At 42.4% G+C, this 21,836-nt stretch overlaps 1 pseudogene; it reads left to right on the forward strand.

Moving 5' to 3' along the window:
* Positions 1 to 414: 414 nt before the first annotated feature.
* Positions 415 to 21,836, forward strand: part of LOC139654288 (netrin-G1-like) — a 45,265-nt pseudogene continuing 23,843 nt past the window's right edge.

Consider the following 21,836-nt stretch of genomic DNA (forward strand, 5'->3'; position numbering starts at 1 on the left):
TGACAGGAGATCAAGCTGAGACATCTGACAGCCACTGACTTATGAGGAGTGAGTGCCACTCCTGCCCCCTTCGCATCACATCTGACCGCTTGCCGACCTTTTCATCAACACCCAACACTTCCGAAGACGCTCACTTGTTGACACGCCTCATCAGCCAGGCAGAAGTGGCAGCAATCGAAGCTGAAACCCAGTCACACACAAAGAACTGAATGAGGGCACTAACAGTAGCCTGAAGCTGCTAACACACAATTAGCAAGATGCTGCCACAGTTCCCAAATGCTCCATTGCACCTTCTGAAGCTCTGGTTAATTTAGAACACTCTCAGCTATATTGTCATTTTTGTAACTGAGCAGCTGCTGCAAAGACAAAAAACAAAACATTTACACACAGCAGACACACAAAAGGAGAGCAGCGATGCTTTGGCCTGTACTGTTCACTCTGCAAGCCGCATATACCAGCGTGGCACATGCCATGCAGCATTACCCGGCAGCCTGGGGACACTATGACGTATGTAAGTCCCAGATCTACACAGAGGAGGGCCTGGCGTGGGACTACATGGCCTGCCAGCCGGAAGCTACCGATATGACAAAGTACCTGCGAGTGGCCCTCGACCCCCCAAACATCACATGTGGAGATCCGCCAGAAACGTACTGCGCTTTGGTGAGTCTCAACCTCGAGTGTCCCCTGATGGAGACGAATGAGGCTGTAGGCAGGATCGCACAACATACTGGGTCAGGGATAGAGTGCGGTGTGTGCAAGGCAACGCGCCGCGGCTGCTGCTGAGATTAATGGACACGTAGACCCGGTGTGGACGTATTAGGATGCATGCACTCGCATACAGTCCGGTGTTCACGCACAAGCTTAGACACAGAATCAGATAAACAGACCTGCATAGGCATACACACAAGTAAATACAGTTGCACAACACCAGACACACACTCACACACACAGACACTAGTATGCACACAAAGCTTTGAGACACATTTGGACAGACAGGCACATGCAGGCATGCAGACAAATGCACTTGTGCACACACACAAGTAGTCATACGTACACACACGAGCATACACACACACACACACACACACACACTTCCATATACACACACAAGAATACACACACACACTAGCACACACAAAGACACTCACAAGCACGTAAATACACAAACACACACGCACTCTCACATACAAACACGAGCGCACACATGCAGTCATATGTCCACACAACCACACACAGACACACACACACACACATACACTCCTGCATGCTTGCATACGAGCACACACACACACACACACACAAGCACACACACAAGACGGCACACACAGACACGGAGGAAAGATCAGTGTTACAGTGACAGGGTAATTGTACTGGTGCAGTTTTTATGCACTGCATGCTCAGCGCGGTGTTCAGCACCGTGTTTCATTGCCCCTTATCAACCGTTATCAACAGTTCAACCCCAGGTAGCGTTTGTTTGGAATCACACTCAAAGGAAGCAGCGAGAAACCCATAGGCTTTAAAGTGCTTCATTAGAAGTCGTGTGCGTGCCCACGGAGAGCTCCTGCGAGTAAATATTTACCAATTAAAATGGGCATCTTTAAAAGGAGAGTTTTTATTCTCCCGGCTCCAGATGGCATTGAGACATTTAATGCCACCGTAGGATGAAAAAGGAGGCCGTCTCCAGTCGTGTGCGGGGTTCTGTAAAGCATTATATCAAAACAAACTGTAAAACGTTCATCAGCCCAGTAGATTATCCTCAATATGCACTAAGAACATAACACAGGCAGTATGAACAGCAGAACAGGGAGACAAAGAGAGTGAAAGTGGTTGGTGGACTGTTATTTGGTTTTGCTGTGATCACTGTTGGTGGTAGACATGCCTCTTCCCCAGTAATCTCGGTTTCCCTTTTTGGTTATTTGCATATATAATTTGAAATACAGTATACTGCATATATCTTGATATTTTTTTTTTAAATAATTTTTCACTTATTTCATACTGGATATATTCCTTTTTAATATATGTTGATGTTGTATTCATTTTTTCTTTGTCAGAGTATGTACTACTGCTGCTATCTGACAATGCTTTTAATTCATATTTTTCATACTTTTCATCCATACATTTCTACTTAATATGTTCTTGACATGTTGGGCTTGCCGGGTGCATTATGTTTACAATCCCCATTTGCTATTACTTTGACTATTTTGCTGCTGCAATCCAACAACCCAATTTGATCATTTTTAAATAAAGCTTGGAGTCCCATTTACTGAAGTTACAATGTCCAGGTCCCTCATTCTTATCACTGCGTTCCACCACTTTAAAAGGTCTAAATGCAATACAACATTCTACATTCAACTCGTTGACATAACATTTAAGCACAACCCATTCAGCAAGTCGTCTTCATATGTTCAGTTTTGGTGATTTTCATGTTTCCATTTCAACTGAATGATTACATGTTTCTCTATAGAGAAAATTCAACCTCTTGGGCTTATCAAACCATGTCAAACCCCATAGAATAATGTCAAAAATGCATTATCGTCAATCCAAAAATAGGGCTGTTCTACTTTGGTCCTGAAAAGTTGATATTGACAACAATGAAATACAACATTCAGTCTAGAATGGAAAGCTTTAGTTATTTCACAGATTTAGATTATTAATACAAATTATAAATCAACTAATAAATTATGATATATTTTTATAGGTTAAGCTACCCAGCAGTATATAAAGTAAATAGAAATAGCTCCACCTTTACCAGCTGCAACATTAAAGTGATGAACACATTAATGCATCAATAATTATAGTCCAGTAACATGATATATACGATTCTGAAATGGGCCATTCTGCATAATGACTACTTTTACTTTTGCTACTTTAAGTATATTTTGATGCTAATACTTTTGTACTTTGACTTAAGTAAGATTTTGAATGCAGGACTTTTACTTGTAACAAAGTATTTTTACACTGTATTGCTACTTTTACTTAAGTCAAAGATCTGAATACTTCTTCCACCACTGTCTAATTCCAATCAGAATTTGAATCATTTCCATCACCAAATACAATAAATAAACAGGAATTTGTCTGTTAGGTGCAGTCACTGCAGGTCGAGGAGGTACAGTGAATAACTAACTCTCCATAATAGGACATAATGTGATCCTGTTCAGGTCATGGGTAGAGCATGGGCCACCCATACTAAAAATGTATGCACTCATGGCACTGTATGGTGCTTTGGCGAAGAACTGATGTCACGTGACTTTTCAGATGACCCGTTATCTGACCGCAGGCCTGCCCTTCATCACCTCTGAGGTCATGATTGACTAGATGATCAAGAACACGGGCTCCCCCTGCACTCGCTTAAAAGACTTTCTTAGCTGGCACACAGGCAGACTGACACCGGTGACCTTATCCACTGGTGCTTCCTGAGAGTTGGTTGGAGATGAGAGGAGCATGCAAATGAGCTCTCGCAGCCAATCGCCGCGTTCCCTGCAGTTGTGAGCCCAGACTAATCAGTTTCCCCTGGAGTTGGTTTGCCTCATAGCGGATGGTTGAAGAATCCTCGATGGCTCGTTCCCCCCCCGCTCCGCTCCGCCCTGCGCTGCCGATTCCCATCTCTGTTGCTCAAGGATGTTTTTTTGTCCATTCCAAGCTCTGCGGAGTATAGTCATGACAGAGGCTCTGTTCATGGAAAGGGCATTAGTCATTCAAAGGAGAGGATCTTCTACAACTTAATATTTTAAGGTGTTTTTTTTTTTTTTTTCAAGACGAAATGGTCGTGTTAGTCCTTTGCTTCTCGTATTGAGTTCAGATGTGCTTCCTCGTGAATGGCTGGGACAGGCAAAAAAAAAAAAGGAGTCCGGGCTAAACGGTGTCTAGGACAGGTGTTCTGCATCAGGGAGTTAGCCCTGTTTTTATTTTTAGCTGCACAGCTTCAGGGGTTCTTCGAAATGTGTTGGTATTAAGCCTTTTGTCCTGTGGTGCGCTGTAGCACTGTCACTCACTATCATTCAACGTGGATTTAAGGTCTTTTTTTTTTTTTTTTTTTTGTACTGTATAACGGGCAGTGTGCAAGTTTCATCACACATGTTCTTCATGAGACTGTAGAATTGCACAAACAAAATACATATCATTCAAGCGGACAGTCATGTCCACAAGGTTGGATTCATTGATATTGTTTCTTGTATTACTTTTCCAGATTTGCATAATATTTTTTAGTCACGCTTCCTGTTGTAATTAATGGAACAGAGGAGATTTTTAATATTCAGCATTTTTCATAGAGATTAATACAAATTATCCAATTAGAAGCATATGAATGGTGCATAGGCAAGACTATTATTACATTACTGCACCACATGGGCCTAATGAACAATGGCTGTTAATGCAGAAGAATGTGTGCGAAAAGACATCTGCATCTAAAACCGCTCATAATCATTTTCAATATGCTTAGGAGACATGCGTGTGTTTTTAATTACTCCCCTCCCTCTCTAAAGTCCGAATCACTTTGGCTTTGGCGGATTTAACGGCAATTCACAATAGCGGCAGGCCATTTCACAGACTTTATTGAGAGGGGAGGCTTCACTTTCATACAATTCATTTCTCTTCCAGAATTAAACTGAATCATTTGTAGTTGTGAAGTAACGGCCACAAACATTCTCACGGAACATAAACAAGCATTTAGTGGACGTCTGCCACTGCATCCTAAACTTTTAACCATCTGATCATGCTGAGTGAATTAAATCTGTTCCGTTACACAGACTACTCTGCTAAGCACTTCCAATGACAGTGCCATGGTGGAGTAGTATTTGGATTACTAGCCTACTGATTGGAGCAGGGCTAGAAAATTATGTACAATGGAGAGCCAGGAGTCCACAGGGTTTTCGTTCCGACCAAAGACTATAACAGCTGATTTCACTGAACACACCTTCAACTACAGAGGAGGAACTAATCAGTGAAATCACCTGGCATACTCTCTGGTTGGAATGGAAACCTACAGACCCCTGGCCCTCTGTGGCACATGATTAACCAGCTCTGGATTAGGGGAACAAGCTTGTGATCTGGGAATTGCTGGGAAACAAGCGTGTAATCTGGGAAACTGCTGGGAAAATCTTGGAGGAGGAAGTAAAGCAGACACAGGCTCTGACGGATTTGGATCGCTAGTCACTAACGAGCGTTGCACTAGATAGGAGATCCTGGATAAGGTGCTAGGTATTCGGAAATCAATAAATGATGGATCTGGATTCGGACACTATTGGATTACCATTGATCTGCATCCAGCTGTTACACAAGCTGTGGGACACCATTGCTGGTAGCTACATCCAAAGTCAGGGTGAAATGCGTTATGGTCCATTTGGCCCAAACATTGACCAGGGTCGTTTTGTAGAACTCACATTGCATTGTATGAAAAATTATCCTTAAACAAAGAGCATAGAAGATCAAAAATAATTTGCACACTACAGGTGTAACAACACAAAAAGAGGCCAGCTGATGCAAAAAATTCCAAAATTAATTACAAAAATAAAAGTGAAATGTTTTGGTTGGGTTTTTTTTACCTTTACAGTGTGCAAATTCTATTTGATCTTCTATGCTTTGAGTTTTTGAATTTACGCACCTGAGACATTTTCCTTTTTTTGGACTTGACAAAAAGAGCATTTTCACTCACCTATTTTGTCCTTAAACATAGGCCACAATTTTCCCTGTGCAATCGGACACTAAGCAAAAATGGCTGACACACACAGTAGTGAACTAGTAAGTGGATAGGGATCCAAATCGGTCACAGCCACTCTCCCCTCCCTCAACATCTACTGTCACAGTGACCTGGACACTCCACCTCCAACTGAATGAATGTGAGTTTTGGGTTAGGTGGTACAGGCCTCCAGACTCCACAGCATCTTTATGCCATGTAGATTTGTCCAAGTCACATTGGAAGTTCTGTAAACATTTGTGAGACTGATGCAGTAATGGTGCTTATTCCTGCTACTCCGAGTGTAACTGGGTAGATTATTGTAATTCCTCTGAACTTTATTCTGCTCTCTCAGTGTGGATGAAAGGAGTTGTGGCTGCCAGTTCACCACACGGCCCCCATGGAGGCTTAGGAAGGGAAGACAAGACGAGAGCTTCCGCTAAGCTGCTTGGAGACTGGCGCACTATTGACAGTCATTGGAGCAGACTTATCTTTGCTGGCAATGATGGGTGTCATTGTGAACTTTGAATCAGTGTCTTATATGCCCACAAGAACTGACGTCACAGACCATAGAAAGTGAAATCCATTATAGAAAGCACCATTGTACATCCAATATAGAAAGTAACCTTTTCTACACTGGCTGTGAGGTCATTGACAGGGACAGGGACACTGAATCTGCAGGTGGACTCGTCTTGACTTGAACAGAAGATGAGAATTGATCATCCCTCATTCCAACTAGCTAACTCCCATTGTGCTATCTTTGTCTTGGGCCCATGTAGGTAGAAAACCAGTTTGAGCATCAATGTGATTGATGCTCAAACTGGTTTTGATGCTGAAATAAACAGGGAGTTCAGAAGTCACACTAGGAAACAGCGATTGCCCCTCTTTGATCCCCCATGCCCTTTCTTCTTGTGAGAAATTCACTCATCCATACATTTGTTTAGAGACAGGGAACAGTTGGAGCGTTTAGCTTCCCCCGTCACCCCGGTGCCCTTGACTTTGTTCTGAACTGGCCCTGCCCAGCACATCATCACCGCACCGCTGCGCACCAAGACACCGAGATGACACGCAACATGTCCCCTGACTCCGGGAGAGGGGGGGAGTCATCATTTATTCTCTCACTCGGCTGCCACCTCTTTTGTCTCCTCGCTTTTTAATTTCCCTGTCCCTTGTTTTCTGTCAACTGATGATGCATAATATCCATGCCTTGTTTGAACATGTGGAGGTTGGATGCTCCATATGAGGTGAGCACTTGACAGATAGAGATATGCCGGTATTATTCCCTGGGATCCGTGACAGGTTAATTCTTAGAGGGTTGTAAATACAAAGACAGATGAATTATGCATGGAGATATAAAAGAAAGTGATGGGCTTTGTGGTTGGACTAGACAGAGTCTTTCTGGACAGCTTAACATTTGAATGCATGTTTGTTGTCTATAATGGATCCCATACAACTATATGCAGAAGTGCTTCATCCTCAACATTTCTTTTGAAAGCAGACATAATACGTGAAAAGCCGGTTTGGAATATTTTCACACATGCAGAGCTATTACCTACCTAGTTTTACTGAACATTACAATGTAAGCTCATGTGTATATAATTACAACTTTCCTATTGTTGCTGGTAAACTCAAATTACTTTAAAAGTATAATAATATGGTTAAGGCAACCTCTCACCAGTACAAAAATCCTCTAGAATATCCACTGAAATATTGAAAACAGCAAAGTGTTGGAAGTAGTGCACATTCTGTGACAAAGACAGTAGAGTCCCTTAACTGTATTTCATACTCTAGTACAGGGGTACTCAAATACAAATCTTAAAGGTCCACAAAGAAAATTTTTAATTAGACAAAGGTCCGTTTATTAAGGTCAGTAAAGCTTTTAACCAATTATAATTAAATGATTAAATTAATAATATAAAATTAAATATAAAATATATATAATATAATATAAAATTAAATTATATAAAATATATAAAATAAAATAAAACATAAAATTACATATGAAATTAAATTATATAAAATATATAAAATAAAATAAAACATAAAATTACATATGAAATTAAATTAAATAGAATCTACAAATCACCATTTCCCCATTATCCCCATCCCCCAAAACCGGTTCACACACCCAGCCACCAGAGGTGAATCAAACCATCCCAAGAATCAAAGTCCAAATAAGTCCAGAACTATTGTACATTGTGTCAAACACTGTTGCTTAATGAGAGAAGTGGCACCTTTGGTCTGCTGCCAAGACTTTGAACTTTGGCACAAAAGGTGTGATGGCCAGGCAGAGACACTGATGCAAGTGTTCATTGGTGAGTCGGCTGCGGTACTCGTTCTTCACCGTGTTCACTGTTGAGAATGCAGACTCACTGCTGTAGGCTGGCCACCTTTGAACACGCCATTTTAGATTGATTCACGTTCGAAAACTAGGCTAGTAGCTAACTGCTGATGAAACTAGCTGCGCTGTCAACTTGATTCTCCCGGTCTCTTGTAAAAATAAAGTTTGAAAAAAAAAAAGTGCGGCTCTACAGTATGACGTCGCGTCCGCGACCAAACCAAAGCAGAGTAGACGTCCTCACACAGACAGTGGAGCAGTCGGACATTCAGAGCGCTGCTTGCAGTGGAGAAAGCGGAGAATTGTGACTCATTGCGTTGCGGCTATGTCATGCAGATAATACAAATAATACATATGAAAAGTATAATTTGCTCAGAGTCAGGAGACAGTTGTGGTTTGGTCCGGATCCGGACCGGAGTCCGGACTTTGAGGATGACGGCTCTAGTACCTTCACGGATATAGACTAGAACCAAGCTGCTAAGCATGGCAGACTGTCAAACCTTGATGTGCTTTAATATCACAATGGCATAACTCGCATTTACACTTGTCTACCGTGTTTGCTGTGATGGAGTGGAAATGTGACATGATTTTTTTTTTCTGAGCAGAGCTGGAGTCAAGTCCCATTAAATTCAATCAATTCAGGAAGGAGATTTTCTTTCAAATTCAAATTCTGGAAATCTAATGGAAAACAATCATTATTATGCAAGTTGCGGTTTAAAGCTGCACTAGGCACCTCTGCATGTTAGTGGCTCCAAATGCCAGTGAGAGGTAACTGAACAATTTGAACTTCAGTACCCAGAAATCATGTAATGTGTCATCAGTAAACTGATGAGTGATGCTTTATACCAAAGGGACAAGACAGGCAAAAGATCTGATGTTGGTGAGTCCAGCTTTCTTTGGACAGAAAGCTCTCTTGCTGTTCAGGAGACAGTTGATATTTCACTAGTAAGTTTCAATTTGTCACTTTCTGTTGGCGAGTAAGTGTCCATACCTGACACCAGAATTTAATTTGGGCAAATAGGGCAAATCTAAGGGGATGGGACACTCTTCTCTGTTGCACGCTGTTCTCTGTTGCAGCCCCACTTAATGAAATAGGCTGATAAAACGGGCGTATTCTTACATAAAAAACTTGCCTAGTGTAGCTTTAAGTTTACATTTGAACTGGAAATTGGAAGTGAACTGACTGCATCCCTACTTCTAAACCCATTCTTCAAATCCTATATCAATATACTTTTAAAGCAGACATTAGAGCCTCTTGGTTCTCTTGGCTGGAATTTATAAGTCGGGGTGATGAAGATGAATCTGGTTGGTATTCACTGGGCCGTGCGAGACGTCAGACCCAAATTGCAGCAGATGAGATGGCATTTGCTATGACTCAAAGGAAACCCTCTTACCTCATTATATGACTCAGCTTCCATTTTCTTGCTCAGATACATTGAGCACATTTGCTGCAGACTCACATGCCAACACATTTTTGCCACTCGCCTAGCGCTGGCATAATACAAGCATGAATGTTTCATTGGTGACTCACTGTGTTTGTCTTAACACCTCAATACACAGGAAACAATTTGTTATGTCAGTCTGTGTGTGGTGGCTGTCAGTCCCGACGGGACAGTAGCTCTTAGACAGCAGCAGTTATTCAGAGTTTTGTGAAACCTTGTGTTTGCCTGTGATGACGTAGTGGTTACGACCCCAGTCTGTGGATTTCACATGGGCCTCTGTTGTCCCAATCTGTCCTGTTCCTGTACCTCTCTTTCTCAGTGTCCATCTCAGCTATGTGAATAAAGAAAAGAGAGGGGAAATGGACTGTCTACACTGTAATTTTGGAAATACAAGGAATTCCATCACCATTAAATTGCATTCCTCCAGTGTCACAGTCTTCAGTGCTTGTAGACCCATTCAGCATCCATTCATGTTTGACAAGCTGAACGGAAATGTTGTAAAAGATACAGTAATTGAATTACTCAAAGGCTGTTTGGCAGACTAGCTCAGTGTTGCTGCCCAAAAACTCAACTTGGCTAACCCTTCTGCCAAAGGTTTTTTAGCAGGGAAAGGCATGTGCATGTGAAGGACTTCCCATCCCTCTAGCTGTGGTCTATAATTTTGTCCAGACTGGGGAGTGTCAAGCAATCAAGCAGTGCTCCCATGGGAGGGGAAGAACAGTTTGAAAGCCTCAACCTCAAAAGTCTGTGTCAGTGGAAATACAACTCTTGGCGGCAGCCATTTTAAAAGTCCCCATTCATGTATTTTGAATCTTTCCCTCAGTAACAGTGCAAATAATCCTTTCTTGAATGTCTCTCAAACTACTAGTTACCAGACGATTCCTTGTTTCTGACACTGAAAAGAGACTTGATTTTTCCAAACATCTCCTTTTGGGAGTGTAGCCAGTGTGCAGCAGTAATCTGCAAGCGTGCAATAAAAGTGGAATTCCTACAATATTTGCAACTTGATTTCTGTGGGAGAAAATCACAGAGGGATATTTAGAGATATGCTTTTTCTATTTTTGTCTATTTTTTGTGGCCCACAGTTTCCTCATATTAATATGTACAGTATATGCTGTGTTACCTGTAAATCCACAAAGAACTCAAAGTGCCCACAGTCTTATTCTAAAGGTCAATGTGCATCATGGGGGAGGGGAGTTTTTTGTTAGTGTTTTTTTTTTTTTTTAGAAAAATCATGCACCGAGTTGAAGGGGTGAGACATGAAAGAGAGGAATAGTGGCGAGATGACAGGCAACTGTTGCAACCCACCTCCCCTCAGGAAACCCAGCCATCATGTTGTCAGGCCGTATCGATCTCCGAGAAAGAGTGAAAGAGACTGTGCCGGAGAGAGAGAAAGAGTGAAAGAGAGAGAGAGAGAGAGAGATGCAAGTAGAGAGAGAGAGAGAGAGAGGGAGAAGAATGTTCGTTTCCCAAAGTGGCTGGTGTGATTTTATCATGCTCAGTGAAAGGGTGACATTTCAGTAATGCTTTATTCCTCACTTTGGCATTTCAAATTAATAAAAGCCTCTAATAACTATGCAGATTGAAAAGATGGAGGATGAGTTGACACACTGTGAGCTAACACGCTGATGAACAATGCAACTCTTTCATTCTCTCTCTCTCCCTCTCTCTCTCTCTTTCTTTCTTTTGCTCTCTGTTTCATCCCATTTTCTATCAATTTCTCAGTAGTGACCCCTGCATCTCATTGAAAATGGCTAAACGACAAGTCTGTGTCCTCTGATTTTCTCCTCAATGAGAGTGCACTCAGAATACCCCAGCGGCAGACTTTAATGTGTTCAAAAGCCGCTTAAATGAAAACTACTCCAAATCTATTTTATGTAATGATATTTTATTGTTTTAACCTATAAGTATTATTTTCAGTGTGGAGGCATTCTGGCGTAACAGCCGGATGAATCCATTTTCATGACTGTTTTTGCTACCTGGCTTAATCTGGGTGCGACACAGTTGATTGCGTGGGAAGTTCCCATCAGGGGTCGGTGCTAGGAATTCTGGGCCACGTGACAAGATGTGACACTGGATGTGCCAAACATACAGAGCATCATTTACAAATCCCACAGGAGTCTGGTGGCTCAGCAGAGGTCAGCTTAGCCTTGCTGAGTTATAGCATAGGAATACGGCACCATCTTTTACCACTTCCAGTCATTTGAAAACTTTATAAGAATACATATTATTTAATTTATACAGTAAGTATTCATATCATTCAACAGCAAACAGCACATTGCATTACACTTTTTCCATTTGGAAGTATGCCATTTGGAAGATATGCTTATCCAAAGATCCAATGTGCCTTATACACTTTTAGTATTATTGACGGGAATCAAACCTCCAACCCTGGCATTGTGAGTGTCATGTTCTATCTACACGGTTCACAAGAGATGTCTTTGTCAATTCATCTGATGTGTTTATTTTACAAAAAAACACCCTGCTTGTATTAAATATTATGTCAAAAATATCAAGAGAGATATCAATTTTTACCACACAGGCAGGCAGCCTTTTTTTTTCCAATGGGTGCTTAGGAATACAGAGTGCCGCAGAGAGACTGATCTAGCAAAGAGAATTAAACATCCTCTCATTATAGCAATGTTAAAGCTTTCAATTGAATCCTGACATCACAGGGTTTCTAATCCCACACACATCCGCCCTCACCCACACACACACACACACACACACACACACAAACGCATGCACATGCAGACACAGGCAAATGCGTATTGCACATACATGTACATACACAGAAACATACAGTATATGCACACATTAACACTTACACAAACACATGCACAAAACACTCTGATCCAATTTCTCACATACAGTATACACACACATGCACATGAAACAGCCCACCACTACCATCCCCCATGATAATAAAGTGGTGTTAAATTTACCCCAGTGGGACTCTGCCACATGGGACAGATAATGAGGCCAGGTGTTAATTAATGTGGAGTGCGTTTCCCCTCGTCTGCCGACGCCCTGTGAATCCCAATCAAGTCTGCGGCCATGGATCACGCCGCAGTTGATTTGCCAAGCAGTGCACTTCAAAAGGCCAGACTGGCTGTGCTGCGGTCCTCAAAGGGACTGCTTTGGCGAGGGCTTCATTCCAAAGGGCGGAGTGCTTGGCATGTGGCAAATCGAAACACGAGCGCCGGGGGAAGTTTTTGTTTTTGTTTTGATCTGACATCTACGCCGATTGAAAGTTACAGTCATCACCGCCGCCGCCTTTGATGTGCTATTTACTTAAATCCTGTCGTCTGATGCATATGTTGTCCGCTGGCTCACACATGATGCTTACAAGCATGAGATGTCGATCATTTTTTCAGGCGCTTTATACCCAGTTCACGTGTCCTAAGCTTTTATGTTTTCAAACTATCGTGTAAGATGGCGTGTCCTGCACAAAACATGCATGCTATTGAGCTGCCATTATCTGTTGTCAGGTCTCTGACTTCCACAACCCTCAAACCTTTCATATGATATGATGAGCTATCACAGGTTAGATGTGCCGTCCTGCTGTCCTTCATTTCTCTGAAGGTCAGTAGAATATAAACCCTGGCTCTATTGTGAGCCACCGCTGGCCCTGACTGCAGGTCATTAAAGCTCTATTGAGTTTCTGCCAAAGCTCTGACTCTCCCAATATCTCACCATGGCTCATCTCAGCTGTCTCTTCCGTCAGGGCTTATACCAAGCCCTGAAAGGATCAACACCCAGTCTCTCTATTCACTATACACCCTTGAGAGTTCCCCTTCTAAAAAGCAGACCCATATCCACCTTGATTCCATCCTTTTTGGCCTGTCTCCAGTATATCACCACAAAGGTATCATCTTCAGTTATATGAAAGTGCCATTTGAGAGTGTACAAAAAGCTTTCCTTTTGCACTGATTCAAGGTTGGGAATTTACTTGTGATTTTGTCAAGTGGTGCTTCAGCCAGGATCATCATCATTTTTGTTGTCCTGGGTCAACTCGTCGAATAACAAATCGCATGTGATATCACCAAACTCATTCGTCAAATTCTCTTCCTTCCTGTGCTCCCCGTGAATGAGGGTGGACATCCGGAGGTGTGATAAAGGGGGTTTGGGCCAGCGACAGGTCTGTAGGTGTCGTGTGGCAGGTTAGGAGGTGTAAGGCCGAGCAGGATGATGGGCTGATTAATCCAGCAACACCTCAGGTCCAGAGGGAGAGACTTCTCTCACAGCCACAGAGGCTCTGGAGCAGAGCAGGAATTTGTTAAGGGCTCCGAACAAAGTAGCTCCCATGAATTTGGGCTTATGGTTGGTGTATAACATATACCCTAAACTACCAGACCATGGAAAAGAAGTCCAGCAAATTCTATAGGACAGTGTCCTCCCATGAATGTAAGAGTCTTTTAAATAATGAAAAAAATAACCTGTGAAAGCTGAGAATCAGAATCAGAATGCCCCCCATGCATAGCTTTAAAAAAGCTTCCGGTAGAAAAGTGTAATTTCCTATCAAGCTCTATACATTGAAACCTGTGGTGGCGTCCCTGGCTGTGTGTTGGGGAGACCGATAAGTCAGTGAGAGCATCTTGCTACTGTAATTTGATGTATTTCCAGTTGAAACAGGATGTTAATGAGGAAGTGGGATCATTCAAAAGTGGCCCACGGTGTAAACCAATGGGATGTATCCGTTACAGAAAGAAATGCAGTTGTTTTTGAAGGAAGGGGCATAGGGGAAGGATTGTTCAGAAATCAGTGATGGTATTATTGGTTGAAATTTTTATGTATGCCTACTGCTACACTATGAGGTAACCACTAAAAATGCACCATATTTCTATAGGAGGTGTAGCTTTAACCCAAACTTTGCAGCTTTAACTCAAGGAAACAGTTCACTACACACCTAAAGGTGGCTGAAGCCTCAAGTTCAAACTTTTCTTTGGAGACGTCTTTAGGAACCCAAATCATACTGATCATTTGAAAAAAGTTCCACAAAATGAAATCTACTGTGTAAAAGAGATGTGAAGGCCATATAAAGGCATTTCCTAGGTCAGCGAATTCAAAGTTTGCGAGACTGTAGAGTCGTGTGCTCCTCCTGGGGGACGAGGGAGAGGAGAGAGAGGGCATGGATGTAATGGATTAATCAAAGATGACATCAACTCCAGATTTTTGGAGGCCACCTCCGCATCAGAGGTGCACTGCCATGAATTATAATCTATCTGGACCAAACATCCCATCCACCGATAGATAGATAGGTAGATAGATAGGTAGATAGATAGATAGATAGATAGATAGATAGATAGATAGATAGATAGATAGATAGATAGATAGATAGGCTAATAAAGGACTAATCAAAATTATTCGAATGGGATGCTATTTGAATTCCACACCATTTGATTGGTTATTATTGATAGAGAACTGCCAAACTCTGGTTAGAAATGTCATTATGCCCTTCCAATGGCTTCCAACTGTTGTGACTGTAATTTATTTACTGAATGAGCATTTATGTGCCGTGTGCTGCTGCCTCTCTTTATGCGCAAGACAAATTTCCCTCAGGGCTATTTTGTAACTGATAACATGTATTTCTTACTCCTGAAAAGGGAGTGTCAGTCAAATGAAGTCAAGTCAAATTTATTTATTAAGCACTTTTTTAACAAAACTGTCTTAAAGTGAGTTACAGAGAAACAAAGGATATATGTAGACACGAGCGAGTGGACACATCACAAATATTAAGATTAAATTTCACATTAGTGAGACGGTGAGCTTGCCTTACACAGAGAAGATGGTTTGAGGAGAAAATGGTAGAGGTGAGTTCAATCTCTGATCTGTGCTACAAGTCCAGAAATCTGTCAGCCAAACTGATTGGTTGGATTGCCTGCGCCCATCCGTCAGCAGGGCCTGTCATTGGCCAGTGAATTTATCTCCCCGGCCACATCTTGTGTCAAAACGCACATCATCTGGAGGTTACGCTTGTCAATCTCAAAGGCCATATGTCACTCACTTTAACATCTGCTTATTTCACAACCATGTGCCTATGCGTGTGTGATCTGTGTGTGTGTGTGTGTCCATACATGCGGGTGTTTTTGTGTGGTGTGTGTGTGTGTGTGTGTGTGTGTGTGTGTGTGTGCGCAGATCATTTGGTGGACGCTTTTATCTAAACTGCCTTACAATGCCATAATTGGATATGATTTTGTGCATGTTTTTGCATGGTGTGTGTGTGTGTGTGTGTGTGAGTGAGTGAGTGAGAGAGAGAGAGAGAGAGAGAGAGAGAGAGAGAGAGAGAGAGAGAGATAAAGTTGACATCACTTACTCTTAGTACATTTTTGTGTCAATATTCAAAACATTTTATTGCTTAAATCAGTGTGGAATAGATATCTTCTGTGTGGTGTTGTTCAGTCTGTCACAGTTCATTGATTCTCATGATTGAAACCTTTTAAACTCTTAAACGCAACCATGAAATTACATCTAAATATCCACTGAGCCTTGGTGTCCCATTTGCCTTATAGTAGTGAATGGCATTCGGATGAATATTCCCAGCTCAAGTCCCTCTCTCTCTCTCTCTCACTCACTTCCTTATTCCTTGTCCCTCTCGCTCTCTTACTGTGACACCCTGATATTGGATTGACCTTATAGGCTGCAGAGATCATTAGCTGTGACCAGCCACAGACTTGCTGCTCAGGTCTCCTGCACTAAGCCGCTGCCTACCGGATGGATCACATAGCACTGATAGAAACCAGCTGGGCTCAGTTACAGAGCGGCTATGGTGGCAATAGAGATGTCAGCAATACAGTAAGAGACCAGCCATTAGAGGCCCTGGCAGCATTATATGTAATGTCATTATGTGTCAACCCAGGGAGACTAGCTGACTGCTGTGGCATGAGCTAATGGGATCCTTTAAATTAATTAATTTCATTACAAAAACTTTCAGTTAAAGCACCCCAGAAAGTTGATTACCTGATTTCTCAATACTCCAAATCATTTTTACTCCATTAAAATGTTACAGTTTGGTAAGCAGTGGATTTAAAATCATTTATAACTTCAGTTCTAATCCATGCTAAATTTTGCTTTCATGCCAGCAATCATTTTGTAAGGCTAGGTCATATTTTTCAATTGGTCGATATCTCATTTTGGAATGAAACTCTTCAAAATAAATAAACACTGTTTCTTTCTAATCCTCCTTTGACTATTTCCCTCTCCCATGGCCGTGATCACAGGTAAAGGATCAAACCGAGAGGGCTTATTGTTTTCCAATAGCTGCCCCATGGCATAGCAGTGAGGCTCTGGGTCTTAAATGACCAAAGAAGGTATTGATCTTCATAAGGCGCTGCTTTTGTTGTTAAATAACCACCACAGGAATCCAATGGAAGGTCGTGACCTGTCTCTAAGTCTCTATCCCTCCACCTTCACTGGGCAGCCACTGCATTAAGGCATTCCAGTATGGTGGGGTTCGCTGGGAGCAAATCAATACAAATACATGTCGCTTAATGTGTGATTGGAAATGTGCCCTGGTGTTATTGAGTATTATTGATGATGATAGGGGTTTTATGAAAGGTTTGTCCCTAGCCAGCTCCCATAGTAAAAGGGCTCCTTGGTTAGAATGATCACTTCCCTGAAGGCCTGGAGTCATGGCAGGCGGCGAGAGAATGATTATGGATTGAATTTATGTACTGTTTTTCATCGGTCTCCGAGCACTTCTCCTGGCGTGATGAGGCAAAATTCTCTCTCTTTACAGTTTCTATTTACTCTGTTCTTCACTGTTCAGCCAGGAAATTGTTTTTCTCATTAGCCACGGACGCAGCAGTCTGAGTTCTTCATATCATCTGTGAATAAGGCTCCGGTTTTCCGGAGAGGCAAAGGCAGCCACCCCACTGCTACCCGAGCCTAACCGTGACATCAAATGAAACAAATATAAGTGAAAATTCATGTTCTTGAATGGCAACTGGGAGATCGCCCTCTCTCTCTCTCTCCCTCCATCTCTTTCTTTCCCTCTCCCTCTCTCTCCATGTAATGTCATACTCCGAGCTCTGAGCAGACCTCCAAGGCTGTTGAAGAACAAGTAGGGAATATAATGAGCCTCAACACACATCAGGAGTAAACGGTTGACGCTACAACAATTTATTGTCCCTGTGGCCTAACCCAGGCAGGCACCATCCTACTTATTACGCTCTAACTCTTTCTCTCATATCTCTATCTCCCTCTCTCTCTCATTCCCTTTATGTGGGTGTATTGCTGGTTGTCTTGCCTTCAAGGATGGCTTCATGTTGGCTGGGCATTTGTGTGGGTGAGAGGAGAATGTTTTTTGTTAAGATGTGAGTTTTTTTTCCCCTTGTGGTGTGTTTTTTTTATCTAAAATGTTCCATTAAAAACATTGCAAGTCCCTTTCTCTCTCACTCATTCTCTCTCTCTCTCCTTTCCCTGTCTCAGCAGCATAACCCTTGTTACCCTCCTAATTGGATCATGCGACACTCCTTCGCGTCAGCTGAGCAAGCCTAGTGACCCACAATCCCTCAGTCATGTTTTACCTTATCTCATAGTTATCTCCTCTGGCTGAGGAGCAGGTCGCTTGCGGAAACCACCCTGATAGCATATCGCGGTCCCACAGGAAATAAAATGGGCCGACGCGATCTGTATCTCACAGAGGGAAGTCACACACTCTTTTCCTGAGAAATGGCGAGCTTTTGCGAAGAAGATAAACCGTCAAATAAGAAATTTCCCCGGCAAGTGGAATGTAGCGTCCTTTCTCAAAGACAAAGAGCAGGCATTGGTCTTTTTCTTTCTTGTTGTTTTTTTTTTATACATAAAGAATAATGGTGTTTGCTTATCAGTATTCCTGCCAATGATCTCCACTTGACAAAGTGCCAGTCCTGCTTGGATGCATTGCAATCCTGGAGAGATAACGGAGCAACGCTGCTGTACTGTTCTCACCTTTAGATGATTTTCCGTGTAGAGTGTCAGATGATTGCTGATTATCGAACTGCTTTACAGTTGATCTGAATCTCATCAGCGCTTAGCCTCATTGTTCCTGGAGCAGAGGTGAGAGGAATGTCAATTGGAGTGCATCTTGTGCTGCCTCGCTCTCTCTCTCTCTCTCTCTCTCTCTCTCTCTCTCTCTCTCTCTCAGCTTTCTCTCTCTCCTCTCTCTGTCACTCACACACACACATACACACACAAGGAGACACATACACATGAATGCGCAAGCAGAGCACTCTCGCTCTCTTGCACACGCACACACACACACACACACACACACATAAGAGCACAAGCACACAAACAAATAAACAGACAACCAGAGAACTCTCTCTCTCTCCCTCTCTCTCTCTGGCACACACAAACAAGCACACAAACATGCACATGTACGCAAATGCCCACACACAAGCACACACACACACACATCTGTGCACACACCATCATACACATAAGTACAAACATGCACACACACACTGCAACAAACAAGCACACATGCATACACATAAATACACACGCAGAGCGCTCTCTCTCTCTCTCTCTCTCTCACTCACATACACACCCACACACACACACACACACACAGACACACACAAACATCCAGAGCTAGTGGGTGTCGATGGTACAGGGCAGACACAAGCCCATGAAAAATGCATGTCCCTTTGCGTGTTTCATAAGAAACACTCATCGGGATTCCACTCCCATCTCAACTGAAATACCACACAGGAATATCAATTACACTGGCAATTTGGGTGGCAGTGTAGACAGGAGTGGTGGTGAAAGAGAATATGGGATCCACGGTGTAATGTTGATGAGGGGGGTCAGTGTCTTCTGCAGCTGTAGGGCCGCCGTTGCTTGTGCAGATTATAAAATGCACGTTGGCCTGAATGTGATTGCAATCCTATCGTGTATGGTAACAGAATCGTGATGGGAAGGCGACCCAGTGAGCCCTTGGAAGAGCAACATTCTCTGAAAATTTTAGGCAAAGTGAACCAGCAGTCCGCCTAGAAGATGCTTTTGGGTCTGTAAATTTGGTATGAGGCTAGCACTACCACAACCAGTTAACTCTCCAACTAACAAGCGTCCTAGGATTCCTGTTTTCTTCAGAGAACATTTATTCAGTACTAAAGCTATTTCACAACCACTTTTGACATTTCAGAGGTTTAACTTTCCTTCCAAAAATTACACAGAGCATCTTTATGTTTTTTTTACAGCTCCTTTGGCCCAATTTTCATAACAGAGTTTCAGTGTACAAAAATCTTTATGCAAAAAGCCAACTTTTTACCTTAAAGGTTAATTCCAGTTATTTTAACTTGGGCCTTATTTTCCTAGTTTTTGCCATCATGCCGATCAATTCTGATAAAAATTTCATCAATTACACTGTAGAGGTACAGTGTGTGCCTCTCAGTTTGCAGGGAGCACTGCTCTCTGATACAATGCAACAGAACAGAAATAGTCAAACCTGAAAAGTGATTAAAACACTCTCTAGCACGCTTGCCAACAATCGGGCAAGCTTAATTTCATGCCCAGTGTACAATCACTGAATGTGTATCATCGCCTTTTGCATACATTTTGTGTTTTGGACACAATGGGGCTGACTTTTTGTGTCTTTCTTGCATCATGATAGACACCATTGCATTAATTTTGCCAATATCAAAAAGATCACTACGAGAGGTTAATAACCTCTTGCTCATTTCTACATGAATAATCAAAATATTAGGAAATTATTTCCTACTCCGTTTTACTGTAATGAGAAGAACAGCATCATTCAACAAGGAACATGTTTGTTCCTTGTTGAATGATGCTGTTGATATGTTTATGTTTATTGTTCTGATGCTAGGATAAACGTTTTGCATATACTACTTTATTTGATAGTTATTTTCAATTCAAACTCTGCGGTGAAAACTGACTCAAAACAATCGTTAATTAAACACTGTAACTGTATGATATTAAGGATTTTACCCTATATATTGGATGCTGAGATTTACCACTGCAAAAGGTTTGTATATCCTTATTGTAATGTCTGTGCACTTACATATATCTGTATTTGTATTTGTTCTACAGGAGAATCCTTATATGTGCAACAATGAATGCGATGCCACCACTGAGGAGCTGGCCCATCCCCCCGAGCTGATGTTTGACTTTGAGGGTCGCAACCCCACGACCTTCTGGCAGTCCACCTCATGGAAGAAATACCCGAAGCCGCTCCAGGTCAACATCACGCTGTCATGGAACAAGACCATTGAGCTGACCGACGACATCGTCCTGACCTTTGAGTCGGGCCGGCCGGAGCAGATGGTCCTGGAGAAGTCGCTGGACTACGGCCGGACCTGGACCCCTTACCAGTTCTACGCCACCGACTGCCTGGACGCCTTCACCATGGAACCCAAGACGGTGAACGAGATCACCCAGCGCACCCTGCTGGACATCATCTGCACTGAGGACTACTCCCGAGGCTACGTGTGGAAGAACGACAAGACGGTGCGTTTCGAGATCAAGGACCGCTTTGCCCTGTTCGCCGGGCCCCGTTTGCACAACATGGCCTCGCTGTACGGCCCAGCTGGACACCACCAAGAACCTGAGGGACTTCTTCACCATCACTGATCTGAGGATTAAGCTGCTGAAGCCCGCCACTGGAGCCACCATGGTGGACGAGAACAACCTGTCCAGATACTTCTACGCCATCTCCGACATCAAGGTGCAGGGCAGGTAAGACCCCGGGGTTTTCAGTGTCTGAGTCGTTAAGATTTGAAATTTGAGTATTTAAATGACTTTAGCGGATGTTGGCTTTTGATGCAGTTTGACTTTGTTTTCTTATCCAAACAAGTGAAAACTAGCCTTGTGCTAGTTTCAAGTGAGCTGTTTTTTTTTCTGTGAAGCTGACCAAAATAACAGTATCAAATATGATAATTGCACATTGACAATATCCAGTAATTTCTAACATTAAGATGAAGCTGATGACAAAATCACACAAATGACAGCAATCAAGAAGAGCCAATGCAACCTGCTTAGGCCTATTCATGAATTTAGTCACAGAAGAGATAGCGCTATCAAGATAATTGCCACAGATACAAGTGAATGAAACTGAATGTCTATGAAAACGGTCATCCTTATGGACAAACCACATATAGAAGCTCTTCACTTAGTGGTGATCGTAAAAATCTTACTTCCATAAGACCCAACAAATCAGTCTGAATTGGGGAGAAAAGCTCAGCCTGAGCCTGCAATTGAACTCTAGCCTCCTAAATTACTTATTATAAACCCTAACTTGACAAGGACAGTGAGCTGAGAGTGCTTCCTGTTCTAGTGGGTCGTGGTGAAGGGAAAAGTTTTAATGCTTGTCTCTCTACATTTTTTATTACAGACTCTCATCAAGATTCCACTTAAATCTCATAATCCCATAATATAATATCAA

The sequence above is a fragment of the Centroberyx affinis genome, unplaced genomic scaffold, assembly GCF_046629955.1.
Source record: "Centroberyx affinis isolate AG114_WGS23_722 - 3 ecotype Tasmania unplaced genomic scaffold, CSIRO-AGI_Caff_v1 ptg002072l_1, whole genome shotgun sequence".
Classification (NCBI taxonomy): Eukaryota; Metazoa; Chordata; class Actinopteri; order Beryciformes; family Berycidae; genus Centroberyx; species Centroberyx affinis.